Source organism: Nipponia nippon, unplaced genomic scaffold, assembly GCF_047370975.1.
Source record: "Nipponia nippon isolate SJK-2023a ecotype South Korea unplaced genomic scaffold, ASM4737097v1 scaffold_4, whole genome shotgun sequence".
Taxonomy (NCBI): Eukaryota; Metazoa; Chordata; class Aves; order Pelecaniformes; family Threskiornithidae; genus Nipponia; species Nipponia nippon.
In genome coordinates, this window is record NW_028262358.1 from 54,947,049 (window position 1) to 54,973,636 (window position 26,588).

Below are 26,588 nucleotides of genomic sequence, written 5' to 3' on the forward strand. Positions count from 1 at the left end.
TTCCAAGAACTGGATCAGCAAGTCATTGTAGACACATGGACTTCTATATTGGGGACCTTGTAGTTATAAACAGTACTTGGTAGGATTTATATCAATAACACACAAGTTAGAGGAATACTATAGAGGGTAGTCAAAGACTGTTGCTGGTAGGCGTTATTAACTCACCTGTCCCCCTCCAAAAGTCTGCAGTTTAAACTGTCTGCTATGTGAGGTTTTTTTCCCTTGCCTTGTTCTACACCAAAGCTGAAAGGTCCCCAATGGTCATCTGCTTTTTGTTTTTAGGCTGAAGTTTGGTGATGCCAGGTATCTTACAGCTTGTTTCTGTTCAATAGAAGAAATGATGAGTAGGCTTTATTGACAGTTTCTTTTTTTTTTTCACTTACATGGCATGTATATAAGCATCTTTTATCCTGAACAAAGTAGGAATCATAGAGCAATTTCTTTATTTGTATCCCTGTGCCTTTGTAGCTAACCTTCCCCCTAGCAGAGAGTATGCTTTTATGACTAGGAGTTATGGGCCCCGTTGATTTGGAGGCCAGTCTGTTTGCTGCTGATTCTCACCTTTCCCAGGCCAACAATAATAGCCTTTAGACACTATGAAAAGCTTCAGATTACATCACTTTCATTGGTCGTCATTTCTCAGGACCTTTCTCCTCTGGTCTTCATTTTCCTGAGTGTCCTACAAGGGAATCTATGCTGTGCTCTTTTCCTGTTTTTAACCTTTTCCTCCAGCCTATAGTGACAGATCTGTTTCAAACTATATCTGTACCTGGTTTTGTCTTGCTGATTGTAGCAAGTGGGATTTCTATTACGATTGGAAAGTGAAATTTCTTGTTGTGGTTGCTCTTTAACAGATGAGAGAGTGGAGAAAAAGGGATGTAGAGTAATTGAAGTGTCGGTTTCCAAATATATTTGTTCCGTGATTTCTGAGTATATTTTTTGTTTACTGGTGGGACATGCATGAAGAAATGATAGGAACAAGTAGCAAAAGAAACACTATGCCAACTCTAGTGGTGTTTCAATGAGCTGCATGATACTTAGTATTCTTCGATCTCCAGCTCCTGAAGTCAGAACTTGAATCTTCTTAAAACACAAGCCTCTGTCCTTCAAGGCTGCAGAACATAGCCTGCACGTATAAAAATTCAAGGTTAAAAATTTTTGGGGAGAATCTCTTTAAAAACCAACAAAAAAAAAATCCACAAGAACCCAGTGTTTTCTTGATTAATCTTTTTTGAGAACCAAAAGATTTTCAATGTTTCTATTTTTTCTTTTATTTAATCTTTGGAGTAGATGGGCTCTGGGTGATGTGGAAACGAAAGGGGAAGAACAGGAGAGAAATGAGGACAGGGCTGCAAAAGTAAGACAATTCCTTCCCTTCCAAGTCTTTCAGTCAAATAAAATTGTCAGAATGTGTAGAAAAGCATTACCACCGAATGTGAAACTGAAAGTCTGTGCTGAGTTTACAACTGCTCAGAGAGTTCTAACCTTCTAGACTGGTTTTACTCTTTTGCCTTCTGTGCTGTCAGGCAGAGACTGTGTGGAGCCTAGTGTCTTCCCATATACCTAGAATTTTCAAAAACTTAGCCTCTAATGCTTAATCTGCTCCATTAAAGGGTATAACTGCTGCTTGTTTTGAATGAAACAAAGTAAAAAAGAGAAAAAGAAATTATACTGATAAGAATTCCTTTCTTCTTTCTTTCTTGTCTGAAGCCTTTCAGAAAAACAAGGCTCATTTTTATGTGGTAGTGGCAATCTTTTTTTTTGATGACTGTTCCTTACTTTTAAAACCGGAATTGCAAACACTTCTAGTCAGCTTCATGCTGATGATGACTATAATTGATGTAAAATTACAGTTGTTGTGAAGCTACAATTGTGAAACTATCCCATTGAAAATTTGGTATTCTGAAGGGTTTTCACAACTGAGTGGTAAAGTACAGATCTCAGCAAAATTGTCACCATTGCACGTCTGGTGCCAAGCTTGAAACTGTTATTTTTGTGAATTACCAGATACCTGTACAGCTCAGTTACTTGATACGCTTTGTTCTTGCTTCATGATGTGGACAACAGGTTGGTTTTTTTTTTTTTTTTTTCCTCCCCCCATATTGGGATAGAACTGCTCTGTGGATGTGTTCGTGGAATATCTAGCACTTAGGCTGACTTGATTTTAGTCTCTTTGCCTCAGTTCACTTGCAACTTCAGGGAACTTAATTCAAATTTTAAGGAGATCAGTGGAAAGATGAATTGGTGTTTGGAGATTACTTTCTGTTCTCTTGCTGGACTGATGGGTACTAGCCCAATTGCTAACAAAGATACAAGACCAAGAATTATAGAAGGTACCTAAAGTCAGCTAAGTGTTTATTTTTAAAGGCTCAAGTGTCATTAAATGTGTATATGAAAGTGGCAGGCTTGAGAAACTGACTTCTTATGGTTTCTGTAAGCAATATTGGTATGGTTAGATATTTGTTGATGATAGCAGTGGTCACTTTATTTATAACTAGCAGCATGCTATTTGGTTGTTAACTCCAGAGTTCAGCAGTCATTCTGCTTGTTCATGTAATTGGAAAGAATAGAGTGCCAATCTAACAGTCCCCTCCTGTTAACAAGGGAAATATAGCCCCAGTCTGTATTCTTCCCTACGTGTGGGCTTGTATTGGCACTTCTTAGGTCCCTTTTCCAGCCAGCTCCATTTGCTAGAGACTAATTCAGGCTCCCCCTTACCCACTGAAAAATAACTTTCTGCTGTAGGAGCAGATGGAATTGCCTCTTGGAAGTGTCCAGTGAGCAGAAGAGCCAGAGCAAAGTTACCATGGAGGAGAAAGGCGAGTCAGACCTCCTCCGGTAGGTGGCAGCAGCAACCTGTTGAACTGGGCTCAGCTGGAGGTGCGAGGGGACAGAAAAATAAGGACAGGTATATGGTAAACATGTGAAGAAAGTTCACTTAAGTTAACTTGCTAGCTTTTAATAAACAGTGTCCTGTTAAAGGATTTCTCTCAGAACTCTGCAAAAGTTGTTGTGATGCAGAACACGTAACTTGAGGACACTTACCAAAAGAACGCTGCAGTAGTATTTAGAAAGGAACCCCTCCGAGTGACAGCAAGCTGTTTTTATTTGCTCAACTACCTGTTGTAGGATATTAGTAGATTAGGTAGATTAATTTAGGTGCATCTATGTTACCATAATGATATGGTAAGACTTACGTAAGAGGAAACATATGACGTAATGTGTTTTCCTTTTTGTGCATAAACAGGTAATACTTGTGATGGGTGATGTATTTGGGGACATCAAAATTCATGACTTTTACCTGGTCTTATACAACCGTGATAAGATGCTAGAACAATTACTTAAATAAAGTTGTATGTTCACGGGCTCCCACAGACTACAGTTTAGTTTAACTGTGAGTTTATCAGAATTCACACTGTAACAGAGTAGTGCAGTGAAACCGGACCCCTGAAGAGGTGCGTTCAGACCAGACGGGAAACCAGCCTACTGTCTCAGGACTTCAGTCTGGTGTTTCCTTCCTTTACGATACGGACTACTGCAGAGTTACACTATAGGACCATCGGTAGTTGGAGATCATTTGGTCTAGGTGTGACAAATACACTGCTTATCATTATTTTGTGCCTCTTAATTGCTGAAAAAGTGCACACTTCTGGCTAGTATTTTTATCCGAATGGATTTGGAATTGCACAACCTTAACTCCTGGGAGGATAAGCATCTGTGGTGGGATAAGTTGTATTCAAGATAGAGCGTAACTCTGTCGTAACCTAAATTAAACCTGTGTAAGCATTTGACACTAAATTCATCCCTGCTTGAGGTTTTAAAAAAAAAAGTCCTGAGTCAACAGATTTTCATGTATTATTGTTACTGGTTTGTTATATTGTAATATCTCAAAAGATCAAAATACTAAACAAGACCTATTGCTCATGGTCCATCTCTGAGAAGTGCCCTCTACCCAGTGATGGCTGGAAAGAGTACAGCATATTCTTGGCATTAATATTGATTCAGAATAATTTTTATAATACTCATTTTTTAATTACAGTGTTCCTCTCTTGAAATTCTAAACTGTACTTTGAATTAAATCTGATAAACATTGAAGTTAACAGGTGAAAAAATGCATTTATTCCCTTATTCTCTAAGTTGATAGCATTAAAATGTCTCATGAATGCTTTGAAGCAAATCCATAGAAAGAAGCTACAAAAGTCGGACTTGGCTGTTCGATATATTTTCAATTTAAACACTTGAAAAGATGTATTTGATTTATTAGCTTTTCTGAGATGCGTACAGAAACTTGCCTAAGTGTGAAGCACATATGTGTGAATAAAATATGAACTTAAATAATACTGTTCCCCAAATTAGGTTTTTTTTGCTTTTAAATGAAAGCATATACTTGCTTTCAGGTATTAACTGCAATCCTTTCAAAAACTGTGCTGTAACAAGGAGGAGGATTATATGCCAGGGATGCTGCTTTTGAACATGGTTGAGACACAGGTGTGTGCTCCCTGTATCTTGCATACCATGATATGATGTAAACCAGCTTCTGTCTGGAAGCCTTATTTACGTAGTGAGAAACTTGAGCAGTTTGTATGCTAATAGCTCTTGTCTCCAAGAGTGGAAGGCATTTATATCCATAGAGCGCAACCAGCAAGGGTTGATACCTTTTCGTGGCCTTGTAGACGTGTTTATCCAGTAGTTCCTTTGGACTGAAAAACTTGAGGAGTAAGCAGATCTCTAACAGAAAGGCTTGTCCTATTGCTGCTGAAGGTTAAAATCTTATCAAGGAGGTAGGGCGTAGCCCTTACACAAACAGGGTAGCTAGTATTGTGAGATGAGTTGTATTTTTTTTAGTATTGTTGTTACTTTATCATGGCACAGAAAATGTGCTTATATATTAAGGTGCTGTAAACAGATATTACTGTCTTAGCTTACAGTTTATTTTCCCCTCCTTTTCTATTGCCCAGGATTTGTTAAGAGAACAAATGCAGTAGCATCTTGCCCGTTTGCCTGAAGGGCAGAGATACAATACCAGGTTTTATGTGTGAACTAGTGCAAGAAATAGTAAATGATGAAATACGCTTATTCCATACAAACAGGGAATGATATGGGGGGGGAGGGGGAAGTGGAGCAGTTTGCAACTTCTATTTTAAAAAAAATAATAGTTTCTAAGAGAATTTCTTACACCCCTTGCATAGTATTTACTGAAAAGTAAGTGGGAGCCTCCTGCGCTTTTTTTTTACACATTTGTGAGGTAGCATTCTTCTCTTTTATTCTGTGCTGTTTGGATAATGCACTTAATCAGGGAATGCCAAAACATTTAAAGACCAAGAGCGTAGTTTCATGAGCATTTCTTTCCATGTCAGCACTGGCATGAGCTACTCTGACCTTAGCTGCTTATTCCTGTCTTGCCCCTCAGTTGCACTAGTATAACTAGTTAATGTTCCAGGTGGCTATGCAGCAAAGCAGATTGCGGAATTTACCATCAGAAAAATATTATTTTTAACCTGGATCGATTCCCTGACTGGCCTCACTGCTCAGCTGCACAAACAGTTGTGCCAGCACAGCTGAGGGATGAGGACTGCTTAAGCTGGTACTGCAGTGGAAAAAGTGTTGTGAAACTATAGCCTATGGCTTAATCTGTGTATTCTAGGTGTTTAGCTGGTACAGTTATACTATACTGGCAAAATATTTCTCATACAGATGCAGCTTTCATCAGTACAGTTTATTTTGATTGTGGGATGGAGAAAAGGATAATTGTGGGTTTTGCTCTGATACTTCTATGTTGTCAAAATAAATAATAATAGAGCATATGTCTGTCAATTCTGTATAAAAATTATTATTTATGTAAAAAACTGATTTGAACTACTATAGAAAATGAGAAAATGTAAGAACTATAAAATCAAGGCATTGTCTGTTTTTGTGCTGTCTACTTGGAATATGTGTCATGTTGAGATATAGCTAATTGATATTAATAATTGCTATTGCGATATTGCTGTATATATTGTATTGTAATATTGTATATTGCAATATAATTGATATTGAGATATTGCTATTGATAATGCTTCCATCTTTAGCCCCATCGGTATTCCTGCAGATGATGAAAGATCAATAGCGATCTTTATTTTTGAAGATGAGGGCAACAGGAAGTCTTACAAGAAACGAAATTCACAATTCTTGAGTAGATACAATAAGAAGCTAGAAACTCTCAAGAAGAAGCTTAAGATTTCAGGAGATAATACAGGATTTCTTAAGAATTCTTTTTTTTTGTCACTACACACTTAGAAAGATGATTATGTAGCTATGGGTCCACTCAGGAAAGAAAGCATCAAATTGTTTTGATTCTTTGTCCAGAAACTTGGGCTCTCCTATTACTTGTCAAATTTCCTGCACCCAGGCAATTAGATTCTTTAATTTCTTTTCTGATCTGGTTCTTCTGTCGTTTTAGGGGTCGGTTTACTTCAGTTCTCAGTTCATGCTATAAAGCGGGGGGGGGGGGGGGGGTATTCTCCCTTACTTGGAATAGTTAAAGAATTTGAATTTTTTTATGCTTTGCTTTTTAAATTTGAAATTCTGCATATTGCTACACATGATACACGCTGAAGAATAACTTAATACTGTTGCTACATTTCTTTGTATTCAGGTGCTATTCAGCTATGGTGGACTTCCTTCAATCATATTTGACTAATAGTGTATTTATAGGATTTTTTTTAAAAAATGCTACAGTATTTCATATTTTTACTCTCTTTAAGTTGATAAATATCTTAGCTCACGTGGGGCTATAAAACAGTTTCATTGATTTCATTTGGTGATTAGTGTTTGGAATGCCTTCAGCCCAATTCAACTTCCAAATATCAATCTGGAATGGGCGTTGTAATACAGAGGCAACAAGAAATGTTAGGTTTTGAAACAAACTAGTATTCTAAATGCTTTTATCAAATGCGACTTATCATGTAACGTTAATGCCGGACAATTACAAATTGATTGCAAGATATAAGGTAGTGTTACAGTAGAAATTTGTGCTTTGCATATTCCTTTAAGAGTTCACTGTCCCTATGGCAACAACTGGAAAGAGCTTTTTCTAATTATGCAAAGTTTAAGGTTTCATTAAAACGGAGGGGGGAAAAAGCAGCTCCTAAACTTCTACGTTTTGTGGCTTGAAAAGGAAACACAAATCTGTTCTTTGTAGACAGTTTTTCCTGACTCTTTGTAGCTTTCCTAAGCACTGAAGAGAAATTTTAACATGTGGGTAAACTTACTGATCTGCACAAGAGTGAAATTGCTAAAATCACTGATATTTGAGAAAATTATGCAATAGTTCAGAAGCTACAGAGAAAAGTCATGCAGAATTTCTTCTAAAGTTGGAAAAAGGCACATGGGCAACTCATTTCACCGTAATACTAGTTTCCCTTGCTCTTGAATCTAGAAGAAATATATTTCGAACTGCCAGTGTTGTTTGTAAGGGAGTTTTCTTTATAGAATTTTAAGTTATGAGAAGAACTGTTTTTTTGTCTCTTTTATGATATAAATTGAGATACAAGGAATACTTTCTAAAAAAGGCAAGTTACATTTTTTTTTATTGTTGTAGAGTTCAAGTAATTTATTGTTAGATTAGTTTTTACTATGAAACGTAGTGGATAGAATATATTTTAATCCACTATTACACATACTAATTTTACTACTAACCCAGGCCTAGGAGCATTTCATAATTCTTCATTCTAAATTCATATAACTGAAATGGCAATGTTCGTGGTAGATTTTATTGTTGTTGAAAGTATGTTGGTTTGGTTTGTTCCTGAAAGTTACGGGCCTGTAGCTTGCCTCTCAGGTTGGTGGTATTGGTGTTGGCATTTAGTTTTGATTTGGCTGGAGCAACCAATCCTGTTAGGACTGACTGATGGTGAAAAGGGATTGAGTTTACTGCAGCTGAAACGATGAAACAAGTGTGAATATTTCAGAATATGTTTTAACATTGTGAAATGGAATGGCTGTAGGTTTATTAGTTTTAAATTATTTATGATAACCTTTGTTGCATTATGACAAATTCAGTGGATTCTGTGGAAGACTTGCTTTGTCTTTTACTTGCTTCCTTGGATGCCATCTGTGGCCAGTGTCACTAAGCCTCTCTTACAGGGATTAAAATTAGTCATGTATTTTAAACCTATATAGCTGCCACTGACATAAAAGGGCACAGTATGGTCAAGATTCATGCTGCAATGTCTTGAAAATTTGTCTGGATGTGATTTAGTTACTTATTGTTACGCAGCAATCAACCAAGCTGCTGTATCTATCCCCTGTGGCTCCCAATGAAATGGTTAAGATGTCTTGGTCAGTGTCACTAATGCTATTACATAGTAATAGGGGGTGAGAGGCCTCATCTGCAGACTGGGCCAGGTTCCAGGGATGCCTGGAATTTTATGCTGTTTGATTCCCTTGGTGACCCAATCACGAGAACTAGAACTTTTTTAAGATGCGTATAAGTGTACCCTGACGGTGTCAGAATGACGATGTGGCATTTCCAGTGGCAGATTACAGACTTCTTTACGGCTTTAACATAGCTTTAAGGGTGAGGCAGAAAGACATTTAAGCTGAAAGGCGGTGTAGTCTTTCAATATTATTTTATAGGCTGTTGTCTTTGCTTTTGTTCTGAGGACTTCTCATGTAATGACCGAAACTGATTGCATGTCTGTCTGTCTCAAGACTAATCAGTAGGCTTTCTGGAAGATCTGTAGGGTAAGAGGAAGCCACAGCATTTCAAAATATTTTTAATCAATTTTTTTCCGCATAAGGAATTAACTATACTACCTCATTTGAAATAACTAACCAATCATTTGCAACATGGTGGTAACTTTTATTTCATGGAAAGTGTAGCAGTTTACGTTCCTTATTGGCAAGAAGCTGCTTTTCAGGGCAGTGGGAGGAGGGAAATGAAATTTAAAAGTCCATCTGAAACTCTTCTGGTTTTGGTCTGGGTTTTTTGTTTTTTCTTGGTTTCATAATGGCTGGTGCCCATAACTCAGAGTAGCCCCTTTTGATATCTATATGCTCTTTCACTTACAAGGTTTGTTGTTCTCTTAGTCAATAGATGGCCATCCTGCATTTATCTACAAAGGCAGAGCAAGGTTTGCTGGGTGCTATGACGTGGGAAGATGTGGGGCTTGACAATTTTTTCTGAACTTCAGTGTATGATATTGAAAAAGGTTTTCCACTGTCTATACTGGCATCTAAAACTTTCCTACTGTGAAAATACTGTTAGCAGTGGCTTTGATTTTTGGCATTAAGAAGTTTGGCATTTTAAAATTTGAATTTCAAATATTTAAATGGGTTCTCTGTGATGTCTAAAGAAGACATTTGTCTGGGCTAGAAAGAAATAAGTCTTACTCAAATGGAAGTAAATTCCACTGAACCATGTAAACATCTAGTTAGTGGTGAGGGACCTCCAGATCTCTGGAAAAAAGAGTTGGGGCTCACATTAGGGATCTGCATAGATCCCAATGGTAGCAGATAAATACTTCACAAAAGCACAGAGCTTTGAATTTAATTTGGGCTCAGCGTCACAAAATGCATTGAGGCTTATAATTTTTCCTATAGCCCTTCCTCATAGCATATTCAGCCCCATAACTTTCATTTTTCTCTGGGTGTTTTTACACACTTCAGTTTCTTCAGTAGGCAGCTGTCAAACTGAATGCTTTTCTCTAGGTTCTGAAGGTTGTGTGTGTGTGTGTGTGTTCATAAAATAATCAGAAGTACATTCAAATGTTGAAAGTATTACACATGTTAAAGTAGAGAAAAAGTGTTTCTATACTAATTATTTTATTTCTTTAGATACTTATTTTTACTTCATTTAGAATACAACTGGTGATGCAAAAGCACCGTAAAAGCTTCAAGTGAATTAACCTTGCTTTAAAAAAAACGTATTTCAAACAGCAGCTGTGAATCTACATGGGCTTCAAAGTACTTCCCAATGTGTCAGTCTTCTCAAAGCATAGGCAAAAGGGCTTTTCAGACTGAACATAAGAAAGAGCATAGCCAGCATGTTGTAGGATGTGATTATTCCTTCTATTCAGCACTTGTGAGGATGCATCTGACAGACTGTCTTGAGCCTGCCATTGCAAGAAATGCTGACAAACCAGAGCAAGTTCAGCTGAGGGCAGCTAAGATGGTTAGCGATACATGTGGAGAGGCTAAGGAAACTTGGCACCTTTCATGTGGGGAAGAGAGGGCTAAAGGTGGACTTAGGTGTAGTCTTAAGTTGTTTTAATGGGAATTACAGGCAAGATGGGGGAAGCATAGTCTTTTCAGGTGGTGAGCAAAATGACAAGAGTTAAGTCACAGATTGCAACAAGGGAAATCCCAATTAGACATAAGGAAAAAGTTGTTCTTAGTGGGGGTGATTAAACACTGGGGAAGGTTTTCCAGAAGCCTAGTGGAATCTCCATCCTTGGGGATTTTCAGAATTTGGCTGGCCAAGGCCCTGTGCACCTGGTTTAAACCTGAAGTTACTCCTGCTTTGAATAGGTGTTTGGAGCTGTTGACCTCCAGAAGTCCCTTCCAACCTAGATTTTTTCAGTGATTCTATGAAAATAGAGCTGGTTTTTATTGCAGAGTATTCCAGAGTTGTGGGTCCAAGTTTAGAAAGCGTTCCAGATCAATACTGCTTTAGCAGGGATGCTGTTGGAGGTGGTGTGAGACAGAGCAGTCTTAGATTGTGTAATTCCAGTCTGTTTGAGGCTGCATAAATCCAGACTGGTGCTTCCTAGAATATGTTTTTACACCTTTCTTAGAAATGGTTTTGGTTTGGTTTCTTTTTAGGCAGTCACTGCTCTTATGCACCTATTCTAGTTGTAGAGTTGGTTTAATGTGCAATCCCACAGGGAGTTAATAGGAGTAGAATACACAAATAGTGCAGTCATACCGCTGATCCAATGCTGGCTGCTAAAATAGTATAATACATGGCTCGTAACTCACTACTCAAATCAACTTTTGGTGTAGCCACACTTACAGGGTCTGTAATTCAAATTCTTAGTTACAGTTCTTGGAAAGTGGGTATAATTTATGTCAGCCTCTTTCATTGTTCCTCTCAGTTTAGCAGTGAAATCTTTGATTTCAGACTAATGTAATTCCAGACTTTTTGCACGGTAAGGTCTTCCAGTGTTCCCTAGTATCTGCTGGATGCAACACGGGTGAATGTACCCAAGACAGTCTGAGCTTATGCAGCAGCTCATTGCTGCTGAAGCATGAAGAGTAATCCAACAAAAAGAAAGGTATTGTCTTCTAATAGGTTAATCTCTTGAATTTGACCTGGAGAAGAGGTCAACAAATATCATGGCCAGAGCAAGAAAGATGGCAGAACTGCAGCGTCTGGAAACAGAGTGGAGGGAGAAGGAAGGATACGTTCTCTTACCGAAGCTTTCAGTCTGCTCAGCTTTCTCACGTAGTTTCACCCTAAATCTCTAAGCACTTCATTAGTAAAGGAGGTTGACTGTTACTGCTAGACAATTAACTTGCAGTGCAGATCTAGAGTCTTTTCGTAGGGGAAGAGTCACTTAACAATCTTATCCTCATAATGAGCAAGAATAGTGATAGTGGACTTGTTGAGCATTCCTCATAAGCAGTCTGGAAATTGAAGTTAGAAAAACCAAAATCAGCTCAAGGTGGTTCTGTCCTTTCCCAGCTAAGGTAGGACTTGTGCTACAGGAGGCAGCTGACAGATCTAATAATGTTAATGCTGGAGCTTCATTGTTTGCATCTGCAACAATGAGTGGCCTTTGTACGTGGTTTGAAAAGGTTCATAGAGATTTTGGGCATATATATTCAGACGATTTTTTTTTCTACTCCTGCTCCAAAAGCAAAGTAGGCTAGATTGTTAATTCTGAAATTACTTTGAAGAGTTGAAAATCAGAAAACTCTTAGGTGGCTGACTAGTCAGCTTTCATTTGTACTGAAGCCAGTAAATTTTAGGTAAAATATTTTGAAGTAGTGTTTTCTTAGGGGGGGGAGGGAGATGGGAATGGGGAATTAGTGAAAGGCCTTAAATAGTTTGTTTTGGTAAAACTTGAGGTGACTATTTTGCATTATTACGTTCAAATAAACTTTGTTATTTAATTAACAAAGAACAGAAAAGTTATGAATCTTCAGGAAGAGTGTGATGAATGTTACCTGTGGAGTCCTTAATCTGAATGAGCACAATTCTTTTTTTTAGCAATGAATTTTTTTCTTTTTTCTTTTTTCTTTTTTTTTTTTTTGCCATAAATCATTCTCCTAGTTTGGCAGTCTGAATTATAGGAAAAGTCTTGCTTTTGACATGTTATGGTCTTTACCGTCCTGGACTGATGATATAAGTTACTTGATTATTTTTAGATTATTTTAATTGATCTGATTGAAACGATTTGTTCTTGAGATGTGAATATAGAAAATAAATCACTTTTTGCATACAGAGCAGGGAACTGAGAGCACTTTCTGAAAGGAGTATGTGGAAAGTAAAGAGAATACTTGGAGTTACTCTTAAACTTTTTGGATTCCTTGTGGCTTTTTGTGACACATGCATTCACTACTTGGTGAATGCCAGAGAAAGTGTAATTTGATCATTGAGCCACGTTTGGTAAATCCTAGTTTTGTGGGGACAGCCTGTTCTGTCCACAGGGCAAAAGCTCACTGCCAAAATCTAAAAGCTTTCTCTTTTATTTGGTTCTCTATTCTTTTACTCTAGACTACTGAAATACAGATTCGTGTTACTCGTAACACTAACAGCATCTATATTTGCTTTAGTTGTTGTAGTGTTTGGTCAGTAAGTTTTCAAACTATACTGTTGTTGAAATCTGGCTAAATAATTACTTTGAGAAAATATTTTGATAAATGATTTTGCAAAACTTTCACTGATCATAGGTTAGAGAAACACTAAAATCTGATGTGATGCCCGTAGCCTGCTGCTGCTTAGCAACTGTTTGAATACTTTCTCAAGTCTGGTATATATGAAATAGAACTATTTCTGTTCTGTTGTTTGACGCTTTCTGTAACAGTCTAAAGCTACTTCCAGTTTCTTTGTCAATAGTGTATTTTAAAAATTATTAGCTAGTCTTCCACATGTAATTTATACTGCGGGTAAGGTTGAAAACACTAGCTGAAAGCTCTTTAAGTGTTAAATTTGTGTTCCTTCCATTTGGATTGTAAATGAGAATACAGTACCTGTCTTGCTAGACATACTTTTAAAAAACATTCCAAAAGCTTATTTCTTTGGCACTAAATAATATTTTTTTTTCCTCTAGGGAAGAACAGCAGGGAAGAAGGCAAGCATTAGCATCCTGTGAAATAGGTTTTTCATCTTCAGATGAGTTCTGAGAATGATTTTAGCTGGCATAGCTTCTACCAGCCTCTATTGCTCCAGTTGGCATGAGCATTTGATTGGCAGTGATGAACAAGGCTGGGAAACTGATTTAGGTTAAAATTAACCTAGCCCCAAAAAAATGGGATTACTAAGTGGTCTAAGATGTATTCTGAATAAGTGATCTAATTTTCTCATACAAGTGCTTGCTCAAGGGAGAAAGGGGAAGTGCCAGGCCAGGTACTAATGGAGAGAAAAGCAGAATCTTACCCTTGAGAGAACCTGGACCTCAGACTGTCCTAAATGCCTCTTGCCCTAACCGTCATGCCATGCCTGGTATAAATCTACTTAAATTACACATATGAATGATTTTGATACTAGTATTTCATACTATACTTGACTACTAGGAGGAAATTGTGTGGTGTCATGATTATATGTGACTAGTAGGAGGACGCAAAGCAGCTTGGTCCTTCCTCTTCTAGTGCAGTGCACTAGCAGTCCAAACACAGCTATGGGTTGGTGATGATCCGTTTTAATGCTTTGAGCAATGGCTTTCATGTAAATGGGATCACAAATTCCACCACCAGAGCATCAAACTACACTTGTATGTGGCATATAACGTACATTTTTACATACAGGTAACTGTTTATACTGTATAGGAAAGAACACTGAAGGTGATATGTGATTGATTTACTTTTCTTCTAAATCATGCAGTTTGTAACTTGTAATAGCTTACAGACTTGCTGAAAATACTGTTGCTCAAGCTATCCTCGGTATCTCTCTGCTTTTCTCTAAGCAGATAACCCTTCTAAAGCTAGTAGTACTACTCAGGAATTTTTCACTTCCAACGCTTTTCTTTTGAGTGGTGTTTTGTATAAACCAGGCATTCTCAAAGTAGTCTGTGAATCACAGTGAAATGCTACATGAATGTGGCTTCAGAGAGCTGAACGGGGTTTTTCTGTGCACGTTGCATACCAGTGCTGACAGTTCCTGGTTGTACGACTGCCACAGATACGAGAGCCCTTGCTATAAATTTTTGCAAAATGTTAGTATTCTTCTCTTAAGTGCCTGCTTAGCATATGGGGAATCAGAGATTTTGACCCTATGACCTGGAAAATTCTTGTTGTTTCACAAGTTAGAATTGCTGCTATGTTTTAAAATGAGATCAGCAAAGAGACTGCGTTGATAAGACTATTTGGAAGATATCATAGTTCAGAAGTGTAGTGTTTTGCCTAGTGAAATACAAAAGAAAGATGATGAATGAGCTGGAGTATGATAAGAAGAGAGAAATTGTCTCTTTGGTTGCATTCCAAAATGTTAAAATCAGAGCGTGCAATTCTATTCCTGGCATTACTGTGGAGTTATTGCATGATGTTAGACAGGGCTTGAGAGATGTGCGTGCAAATACATGTCATATGTCTTAATTGTGATGTTACTCATTTTTTTATTCTTCTTAACTTCCCAGTGCTTGATTTTTTTTTTTTCAAAAGTAATGTTATTTAAGTGGATGTGTATTTAAAGTCTTTACTGACTTAAGTCACCATTAATGTAGTCTGCTCTGCAATAGATGTATCAACTGTTGAACACTACACACCAATTTAAGATACAAATAACGAATAATTAAAAGCAAGATATATTTAAAGTAGGTACTATTTCTGGAGTTTGACTGTCATGATATGACTGAACCACCCTTAAATTTATAAGTAATACAGAGTATCACAACTAGATTCAATTTGCCTTCTGTACATTCATGCTTTTTTGAGGCCTTTTATTCAGTTATTGTGTTAGTCTGACTTTCATTTGTAGAATATGATGAGCAGTACGTAACATGACTGAGAGGGCAAAGACCCAGCAGGAATATTCTTCATAGCAATTTTATTGTTCGTAGTAGCCTTATTGTAACAGGAAATGAGAACTTTAAATGCTTTCTTTTTATTGTTACTATTCTAATATACCTATTGTCAGAAGCTCATTTTTAAAATTTGGTAATGAGAATTCCTCAAGCTAGAGACCTCTCTTGCTTGCCCTGAGAAATGTTATTGCATCTCATTGGCTGAGTTAGAAACTTAGTAAACTAAGTTTCCCTCCTAATTGTATGGCTTGAGGAGATTTCGGCACTGTGCCATGACAACTACATTCAAAAGCATTAGCATTAGTGTTGCCCTTGCTGCAGTAGTAACAGCCCTTAGAGCAGTAGTATAAATGAAGGATGGAGAGATCTCTGACTGGTTGACTATTCTGAGAACATTACAAAGAAAACAAGAATCTTGTAAATCTTAGAGCAGAGGTGGTAGTTCCCTCCAAATCAGTTTTCCAGACCTAGCATTTTTGTTTCTCCAGCTTCTGCTTATGGCAAGAGTTAGCCTTATATCCTTTATATTCCCTTATACCCTTATAGTTACCCTTGCGTTTCATCCTCAGTCAGAGGATTGAACGGTCAACCTTTAGACAACCGCTTGCCACTCTTATTGGTAACTCATGGGACTGTACTAACACCTTTTGAATTTTTCATCTGCTTTTCTAAGCCACAGCTAAAGTTACCTACTTACCTGGTTTAATCAGATTCAAGAGACCTAAAGGGACCAGGGGAAAAAAAAAAAAAAAGACCATACTTGCCAAAGGTGAACATTTTCCAAATAAGAACATGTAGTTTTGATTTGAATTCTAAAGAACTAGAGTGAGTGTCAAAGGTGCAACTAGTCCTGAACTTGAAACGTGTGTTCACCTTTGTTTCTTTCTGTAGTCATATAAACATTTGAAATATAACAAAAAAAAGAAGCAGTGAGATGTGAAAGAAAGGGATAAATCATAGCCTATATTTTGGAGGTCAGTGAAAATATATTTTATATATTGCGGCTTGGCTTTTCTCCCTCCTTCCCTTCCCCTCAGTCCCATGCTGGCTAGATCAGTTTCTTAAAGATGAGACCAGGTTTTGTTAGAGTAGGACTTTTAGATCTTTGCTTCTTGTATCTTTGTTTCCTGACAGTGGACACCACTGTCTTGCTGGGCCACGTTGCAGTGGCCAGTTTGTGCCAAAGTGAGTCACTGTCTAGACTGGGATTGCACGTCTAAGGAAATAGTAGTTAAAAAGCAAAAAAATGGAGACTGACTTAATGAAATCAGGGAAATAATTAGAAAAACTTCCTCATAAAACCAGGAAATAGCCTGTACATTGTGTGTGCCTAAGACAGAGATGCAAATAGCTTATGATTTTTCCATAAATGTGTTTGGTCATAGCAGCAAGAATGCTTCGTCTTAATTTTTTCAAATAATTGGGGTGAGCTTTTTTGTTTCAGAAAATCTCATTGTTGATACACTAGGTGTGCTATAACAATATTTTAGGCCAATATTATAAGGAAGCCATTTCTTTCCTCTAAGGAAAAATGTAACACATGGATTAGAAAAAAGACACAGCATAGAACGTGAATAAAAAACCAATTGACATACCTTGTTTACTACTAGGATTTTTGTGAATATGATTTTCTAACATCATTGTATACATACAACTTGCTATACAACCTGACTTCAGCAACATCATCTAATTGCAGGGAAAAAAATTCTTAAGGCATTACTTAATGCATTGGATTTTGATGCAGTTAAAATGAGTTGCAGTTATCTTTGGTTTGGATGTCACTGATAGATTGATAGAATGGTTTAGGTCTGAATGGGCCTTTAAAGATCATCTTGTCCAAGCCCCCCTGCTGTGGGCAGGGACATCTTTCACAGGATCAGCTTGCTCAAAGCCCCATCCAACCTGTACACTTCCAATGAGAGGCATCCACAACTTCTCTGGGCAACATGTTCCAGTGTCTCACCACCCTCGTCATAAAGAATTTCTTCCTTAGGTGCAATCTAAATGTATCCTCTTCTAGTTTAAAACCATTACCCCTTCTTCAGAGCTGTTTGTCTGTAGGTATGGGCAATTATTGAGATGTTTTGGTTCTGTAATGTTGCCCCTAAAATGCTGTCATGCCCCTTAATCTCTGATTAGCTTCATTTCTGGATTACAGTTTTAGGATAATGGAACTTAGCATTTTTTAGGGGTACTTGCTTTAATATCGGTACGAAGCACAGAAGGAAGTCTTTCAAATACCAATCTAGTTGTAAGCAAAACCACTGTAGGATTGGCTTACATAATGGAAGCTTTGAGATTTGTAATGCTGTGGCTGACTTCTGTATTGAACTGCTGAAGTTCAGATATTTGCCTTGGTACGGAGGCTGTCCAGAGCTTCCTGCTATGAACTGAATAACCCAAAATACATATCAGAAATGGAACTACCAGGCAGGCAGCTAAAACATGGCACAACAGGGCTTGTCTTGTTTATGTTCTTATATGAATTGTGAAGAAATATGGTGATACTGTCAGCAGGAACGTATTAAAAGGGCACAAAATTCACTCCCAGACTTTTCACTGTTGTGGAAATGTGACAATGGGATAATTTGATATCCAACAATTGTAGGTCACCATAAATGAGAGCAAAAGCATTATATACCATGGATGTAACTTAGCACTTCTTCAGTCTTTTGCATTCTTTCATCTTTGAATTGGCAATACAGGAAGAACAGTAATGTAGTTTCAGTTACGAAATTGAAGATTTTTTTTCCCAAAACTCTTTTCATGGATAAATCTGACAGCTATTTCAGTTTCAAACCAGTTGGGTTTGAAGTGCCTCTCTGGTACAGTCTTCCCACTGAGAAAGGTGTAGTAACAGTACTTTTATTTAGTTCTGAATTGAAGCGATGACACTTCTTGCTGCTGTGTTTAGAATGAGAGCTAAGATAGGCGAAGTAACAGCACGCTATGCATAACTTTGATTTCTGAGAAACTTTGTAGCAATGCGGTAATAAAGGGTGATCTCTGCAATGATTGTATGTTAATGCATAAGTACAGTGTTTCACAGAATCTGTTGTCTCCTCAGTATGAAACCCAGCGATTGTTCTTTACCTAAATATTTCAGTGTGGATTTGATTATCTTTGTGCGTTTTAAAATCCGATTTCAAACTGTTTCCATCTAGATTTATTTCTCTGATAAGTCATAGTTCTATCTCCTAAAAATAAATTGTTTATGTATAATTTCGAAGAGAGCTTCACATTGAGGAAGCCTGAGATATTCCTGGCCGTGTGACCCTTTAAGAGCAAAAAGCATCATGCTTTTCCTATGTGCCGCCTCCTTTATCGTGATGTTGTGTGGGCGCTCTTCAGATAGTAATCACGTGCATCAGTCTCTTCTGAAAGGTTTGATGTCTAGTTTGTGTGCTCTCTTGTTTTGGTTTTAAACTGGGAAATCACTCCCAATAAGTACTGCAAAATATCTAGGGTTACGGCTTCCTAGAAATTGTGATTCTTGTTTCATTAGATATCTGTTTCATTTAGGTGAAGATTTTTAAATGAAATAGGGGCTTAGCAAGCGTAAGCTGAATCTTACCTGGATTCAGTGAAACTACCCCGGGACTGGTGACTCGAGTTCGGAGCGGCAGCTCTGAAGCAGCCAGTCGTGCTGGACTCTGCTTTGCAGGGGTGGAGCCAGAAGTCTGAAAGCGCTGCAGCTCCAGGTCTAATTGGAGTGTGGTTTCATACTATTGAGAGGATGTTTGGAGCCAAGAGATTTTGAGATGGGCTTCTGTGTACTTAGGCTACAGGGTAGTCCCCTTTGGCCCAGAGTCAACTATTGTAGAGGTTCCTGAAGCTATTGAATGAGCTCGTCATTCATGTCCGTTTTATTGCTGCTGTTGGCAGTAGGTTACTGGCAAGTTCCCTGAACATCTACAGCTTTTTAGGGGGCAACTTGTTCAAGGAAGACTTTGATCTGATTTGGCCTGAAGCCAGATATAAAAACTGGAACTTTACAAATGGTTCTGCAGCCAGGTCTTTTTAGAATTGTTCTGTGAGTAGAGTAGCGATTAAAGTTCATGAAAGCAGGGGGACAGAAATAAACAAACTAATGCTTTCAAATGCCTTTCACCCTACTTGTTATTGTGGTCATAACCAGCATGTACAACAGGCTTTGTACCACAAGCTTAACACTTTTCTGACTTTGAGGTACTAAGGACTTTGTTGACTATCACTCTAACTCTTCTTTCTGTTGCAGGTTTTACCAAGCTATCTCCTACTCAACAAACTAGGAGGTAGTAAAACATTGGAAAATGTTTTAGAGTTTCACAGCTAATGATGTTTAGGGAACTAAATATGGAGAAGGAAAAGCACAGGTGGGAGCGAGGGGTAGGAATAGGTGATTAAAGTTGCAGTATGCAGCCTTGTGGTGTGTAATAGGCCTGGTGATGCTTATAGGTACTATATTCAGAGCTCTCATTATAGTTCAGAAACGAGAGATCCTGGATTCGTGGCAGTTATGTGAAACTATTGGCTCAGTGTTCAGCAGCAGCCAGAAAAGCCTGCAGGGGTGTTGGGCATCATCAGAAAGATACTGAGGACATGAGAAGTAGTATCTTTTTGTTCCTATGTAAAGCCCTGGCAAGCCCTCCTCTTGAGTACTGGGCGCTATGGTCCTCATATTTCAGGAAGGATATATTGGTATTACAGAAGGTAGAAAGGCAACTTTTCTCTCCTTTTTTTTTTTTTTTTTTTTTTTAATCAAGGTGACAGCTCTTGCCTTTCAAGGAGGGACTTAAAAGACAGACTTCTAAGTTTGGAGAGGTAAAGGTTATAGGAGGATTTATGAGTGAAGCTTACAAGTTCATGAAGGTGGTGAATGCAGAGCTGTTACTCACCAAATCCTGCAACCTTAGAACTATGTAGCATTTAAAGCTTATAGGACTACTAGTTGGAAAGAGTCTGAGGAAGATATGTGGTTGATGATGATGATGATTATTATTATTCTTATTTTAAAATGTACAGAGTAGTAAATTTCTGGACTCCTTTCCCACAGGGTATTGTGGAGGCAGATGATTTCAGCAGGTTAAGAAAAGGAATTTGATGAATACATTGTCAACAGGACTGTAAAGAGAATAGACAGGGATCTGCTCTCTAATTTCCTTAATCACACAGTTGTAGATACTGAAAGAATGAGAGGAATGTACTACAAAAAGGCTCAGGCTTACCTGTTCTTCCTGAATATCACTTTTTGTTGCCCCTGTTGGAGAGAATACTGAGCTAAAATGTTCATTCATCTGACTCGGTGGGATATTTCTTATGTTGTTATATTAGTGCACACTGTCATCAGAGAATCTGTAAGAGATTATAGCATCTAGTTAGATTTAAACTGGTTGTTTAAAATCATCACTTTTAGGAAGGCTTTGAGTTTCTTTCTATTTGTCAGTCATCAAGCAAAAACAGATTTTAAAGGAAATCTAGTCAAGTGAATTGAAAACAAGAGAAAAATAACAAGCTTAATTAAGCAAATATTGCATCTGTGTAGATTATGTTGTTGTTTTCAAACTATTTTTTAATAAAGCCTGGTCATATAGGTGTGTGTATTCCTGCCTCTTTTTCCGATTGGCATTTTTTGTTTTTAAGTTTTTTTTTCTCTTCCTCCAATTCTTAGAACAATTGCAGTAGAAATAATGCATACTCTTCAAAATAGCAATACCTACATTTGACAGTAGACTCCAGGGAGTTCATAGAAGATTATCTTTATGAAAGCTTTATGTTGCAGCCATAGTAGAAACTCGAGGGTGCAGAAGGAGAAAAAATGTGGAATATACTTTGCAGCTTTCTCATATTGTTAATCTGTGGAAGAAACCAGATACAGTCATGGGGGGGGGGTGTGAAGATTAATACTTGCTACTTGAACTTCCTCTGAATTAATTATGGATTTTTCTTTGGGAAGCAAATAGGTAGATGTATAGAAAAGAAGGGAATAAGTCTGCTTAAAGGTAGAAGGAATTGATTTACCTGAGTGAAATTAACATGAAGGATGCTAAGACTGGAATCTTAAAACGGGCAGAATTTAGAGTTACTATGGAGTTCATTAATAAACAAAAATACCCTGTGTTATGTCATGCAATTTTTACTTTGTCTATTTCATTTCCATATGACAGCCTGCAGTTGCCATGAAACAGGTGCTGCAAGACCTGTGCAAAACATATCGTTGCTTCTGAGGTGGAGAAAATGCTTCATCAAGATAAATTTATAAGATTCTGAGATTTAAAGTTTCTGAGTTTCATCAAGTACTGTATTTAAGGTACACATGGCATTCAGTCATTTTGATTTTTATCTTCACATATATTCCCAGTGTAACTTATTGGGTAGAGCCTCTATTTTCAGATTCATGTGAATACCTAACAAATCATTGGTTATTTGATAGCAATTAATTGCATTTTCACTGTATTTATCAGGAAATAAAAACGAAGAAAAATAGCATGCTTACGTTTTCTCCTTGTGACCTTTTCATTTCAGCTTGGTGAGATTAATTTGATTCGATGGGGGCTGCTATGTTCCCTTCTTAACCAGAAGGTTAACTTGTGATGCAAAGCTTTTAGCGGTTTTGGAAGACCTGTGTGGACAGGAGAGCACAGGAGAAGTATTGCTCCTAAACGGTTGGGCGTGCCCTTGAGAATAAGCGTAGAAAGAATGCAAAATGCCTTCTCGGCCGTCTTAGAGATGCTTTTCTTTCCTCACCTCTACTTCATCTGCAGTAAAAATGAATTGAAACTCTTTTTACAAATTTCAAAGCTTTCAGATCCAGATTTCTGTTGTTAACGTGCTGTGCAGAGAATACAGGTCAAATTTCAAACAAGCTATAACAATAGCTTGAGGTGAGCTTGACAACTGTTGTGATAGATTTTTCTTTAATGAAACCATACTCCATTATAGCGATCTGAGAAACCTCATTTTTAAGGTGCTCATGTATGAAGTTTGCTAACGTATTGCTGAGCTATGGAAAAAATACAGCTATGCCTTGGTAGAATCCACAGAATGGCCCACAGTAAAGGAAGGTGGCCTTGTTTTTACTTCATTCGCTAAGGGGGGAGGGGGAACCAAACCCAGCTTATGTAAAATCCATTAATAGAATCCCTTAATGTGCATGTTAGCATGGCTGACTTAACAACAATTAAAATAATTCACAATTAAAAACAAAACCAAACCCTAGTTTTTTATTTGTACAACACGAAAAAAGTACAACCCCAACTAACTAATTTTCTTTGAAAAAGAAGTTGTATAAGTGCTCATAGTTTCCAAGGAAATACCTGACAGATTAAATCCCTTTAAATGTTTTATATGTGCATACTTTTGCTGTAGGACCCATTATTCTTATTCTGGCAGGAGTTAAAAAGACATTATGAAATGTGTTAAATGAAAGTTTATTTCTGGAAATGAGTATTTGTGATGAATTTGGAGGAAGAAAAAAATACCAACTTGTGCTTCAAGGTATGAATCGCTTCCAGGTATGGTCACTTAAAATACATTTTTCCATAGGAACAGATTATTTCTTTGAACTGTTGCAGTTTACCATCTTGCTCTGATGTTGCTCATCATTAATTATTTAATAGTAGTCTTTTGGTCTAATCCAGTCCAGTAGTGCATTTAGGGGAGAACTCTTAGTCATGCTTATTTGTAATTCTGATTTTTTTTTCAGTTTTGTGGTCATGTGATGAAATCAGGTTTATATCCTCTCTCATATTCTTGTTTGGATTCAGCATAGTGCAGAGTAGAGATCTGGCAAATAGTTAAATAGAAGTATCACTGTTTAGTAGGTTGAGGATGAGACCAGAAACTAATTGTGATGAACTGAATTTTTTTTTTTTTTGAGGTGGATGGTAGGGAATAGAGGATAACTTGTAGTTTTGATAAGAAGATTATTCTGTTTTAAGTAGAGATACTGTTGAAGGACTGTTGAGTTGGTTCAAAATAGCCATGGAAAAGCTGGGTAATGTATTAAACAAATTAAATTCTGCTAGGAATATTTAATAATCCTGTTTCCATCATCTAGTTCTCACACACTCTTTCTTTAAAAATATGCATTTAAAGTATTAGTGATGTTAGTGTAAGCTTTTATATTCTATCATTTCACTTCTTAATCTCTTTTGCAGAGAGAATATGGGACTCTCTGGTGGAATGTTCTTGTTTCTATATTTTCTCCCTTTCAAAATTACTCTGAATTTTAATTTTAAGAAAAAAGTGTGTGTTCAGGCCGCCTGATATTGTACTTCATGTAAGCATTCACAAAAAGCGTATTAGGGTTAGATGGGGGGGAGGCTATATCATTATCTCTTGCTGTTTAATTTCTAAATGTATTTTGTATGGTAGCTTCTCAGAGAATCATATGATTTTGGTTTGATTATTCTTGGGCTTTTTCTTTTTTCCTGCCTGCAAGTTGTCAATTTTATAGTTAAAACTGTGAAGTCCTCCCTGAAGCTAGGAACCTATTTCTTTAAGGAAAGTTGGCCTTAAATGAAGTGGTATCTCTGGATTTTTATTTTTTTTTTAATTTCCTCCGTTTGCTTGGCACATTGAGTGGGAGTTTCTAGTCTCACGTTTAACAAGGACTTGCAGATGTAGGTGAGGAAGGAAAGGAAGGACTAATAGGTGTGGAAATCAGTATGTAAGAGGTTGGAGAGGCAGGTTGTAAGAGGAGAATATTGCACTTAGTCTGATTTTTTTTTTTTTTTTTTTTTTTCTTCCCCGCAAGCAATAGGGATACAAAAATATACCCCTAACCTACTTCTAAGGGAGAGTGTTGACATATAACAAGTAAGTATAAACTGGCAATGCCTCTTACTGCCAGAGGAATGAGATCCCGCTTGGGAGGTATGTTCTGTGGATAGAGATTCATAAGCTTATAATGTGATTACCAGTCTTAATTATAGACCAGAGACATCATTATATTCTTGAAAGAAAGCTGAAAGAAATGCTAGCAATATCTGTATCAGCCATACTTCATAATTCAAGCTGTTCAGTGTAAGGAAATCCTCAATGGAAAGTGGTGGGTCTGCAGTTGAATTAGCAACTTGGAGTGGTAAGTCAGAATTGAGGTCTGGCTGAAAAGCAGGGTCCATAGGAGTGGACCTTTTTATTTATTTTAATATTTGTTGACCTGGTGCTTGGATAGGTGTTTGGATAAGATAACAGGAAAAAAGTAGCTAAATATATGGGGAAGGTACTGCTCAAGAAAGCATGGAGTGGGGAGAGGAGTTTGAACTATCCAGTGGATAGGTGAATAGTTTGGGAGAACTGGGAAGCTACTTAGTCCTGCTGAAGGAACCTGAGGTAAGTATAGAGGGGTTAGGGGGTTGGGGTTTTTTTGTTTTGGAGTTTGGGTGGGGGTTTTTTCAGTTGTCTTTACAATTGCTTATTCATTTCTGCTGTCTTTCTGCATCGCTTGGATCCAGCAAAAGAAATGCCAGAAACCCCTTGGCTGCTATATCAACAGGCACTTTAGCAACCTCTACTGGTCTTGCATTGCAACTTGTTGCATCTAATTTGCTGTCATTACAGCAATCTTTTTATGCACAACATCTATAATCTGCACCATTAATGCTACAAGGAAATGTCCTCTTGTTTCTGCACCCACAGCACCCTTTTAATAAGTATTTACAGCCAGGTTTCTAAAACAAGCATTTAGATGGATTACTTCTATAGCATTTTTAGCCATGTGAGTAAAACACAGATCAGATGTGATCAGATTAAAACTACACAAAAGCATGAGCAATTTATTAGATGTAGCTGAAGTATAAAGACGGATATAAAGGTTTCATTCATTTGATATTGGGGAAGGTGAAGGGCATGCTGTTTACTGTTGCAGTGTTCTGCATATTTCCAAAAGCTGTTCTCTTGAACTCTTAAAGGCTGTTTCCAGAGTGGTAGCTGACCGTAAATGGGACTTCAGTCATTATGAGTGCATTGTAAGTTCAACTGGAATTGTTCAATACAGCAGTTATGCTAATATTTGCGCAATTACTTTTGATATTTCTTATGGCATGGACTGTATGTGAAGTTGCGGTAAGAAAAGATTAATAATGAACAAGAAATGCAGATAACATTCTAGACTGTCAGCTTCTTTGTTTAGATTTTGTTAGGTATAATTATTTCATAAAATCAGTTTTGGCAGAATTTACTCTTGAAGAACACTTGCATTATAAGTGTTTTGTAAAAAGTCAATGTGATATTAAGCTTAAGGTTTGTATTGAAGAATTGTCTCTGCTCTGTTGATGTTGAACATGTGCTCTGTCAGAAGAAAGGAGATTTAAAATTTATTTCTAAACTAGCTATTGGTCCAGCATTATAACAGCCTAGTATTTGGCATTTGAATCATATTTCACATTAAATCTTCTTTGGATTTTTTAATAAACAAGATAAGCAGTTTGTTTTGTGTCTCATACTCATGGTTCTGAGTAGCCTTTGGGAGATGGCGCATTGTTTACTTTTTGTATCAATAGCTTTCACAGAAGAAAGCTTTAGCAGGAGCTCCATCATGTTACAATTGCCAGGCCTTTTAAGTTATCTGGGGATCTTGCCAATAGTCTTTAAAAGAACACAGCTAATTAATTCTTCCATTTGCTTAGTATTTCTGGCATAAGTGAGCACTAGGATCTTTGTTGTGCAGGTCTCTCTTCAACAGTATAAAGTCACACTGAAGGGTTTTTTGACATAGCTAAAAGCACTATGTAAAAGGATTAGTAAATGGACATTACTACAAAAATAACTTTACATTGTACTGCACTCCAGTATTTAAAAGTTTTTCTTTTTAAGTAAACTCTGCTTTTAATGATTTTAGGAAGAGTTCTTTCTCCAAGTCACCATTGCTGGATTTTGTTTCTGCTGATAATTTCTTGAATAGATTTTTCAGTTTACTCCTGTAATGCTGTATTGCCCTTACTTTATGCCTGAGTCTCTGAATGAAGCCAAAATGTTGCTGCCAGCAGTTTCCCTTACCTCCTGTTGGTACCCTTTTCTTCTACAGTCTATTTACTGGCAGTCTTGGCTGTTCACTCTTACATTTGTGCCTTTTCTTTTCGACTGGTATATATAACTTTCTGACAATATTCTGGATGTCCTGCTGCCGGATTCTGAGGTCCGTGGCTGACAACAGCACTACATTTCTGTTCATTAGGCATGCATCTGTCAAAATAACTTTCAGTTCCTTTAGGCTTTCCTCTAGCAAGATGAATGCTGAGTTATCTTTATAGTTCCTTTGCAACATCAAAAATTGGGAAAAAAACCTTTTAATCTGTCTGTACTAGAGGCCTCATGAGGCCTCCTGGCTTGCCACTTCAGACTTCCTTTTATTTATTAATAAAAAAAGAGTTTATTAATAATCTTCAAATATCTTTGAGCTCTGCGGTAGGTTTTTCTTTTTTAAATGGCGATTGGAGTGAG

General features: G+C 37.3%; 1 protein-coding gene across 2 annotated transcripts in view; it reads left to right on the top strand.

The window, feature by feature from the left end:
* Positions 1-26,588, top strand: part of TAB2 (TGF-beta activated kinase 1 (MAP3K7) binding protein 2) — a 78,023-nt gene that overhangs the window by 16,779 nt on the left and 34,656 nt on the right. The window contains exon 1 of one of the 2 annotated variants that reach the window (XM_087774835.1): positions 2,769-2,838. The exons of the other annotated variant lie outside the window; for it this stretch is intronic. The gene's annotated coding sequence lies outside the window, so the exon portion shown is untranslated. Of the gene's footprint in view, positions 1-2,768; positions 2,839-26,588 lie in introns of those variants that run through there. 2 annotated transcript variants of the gene reach the window in all.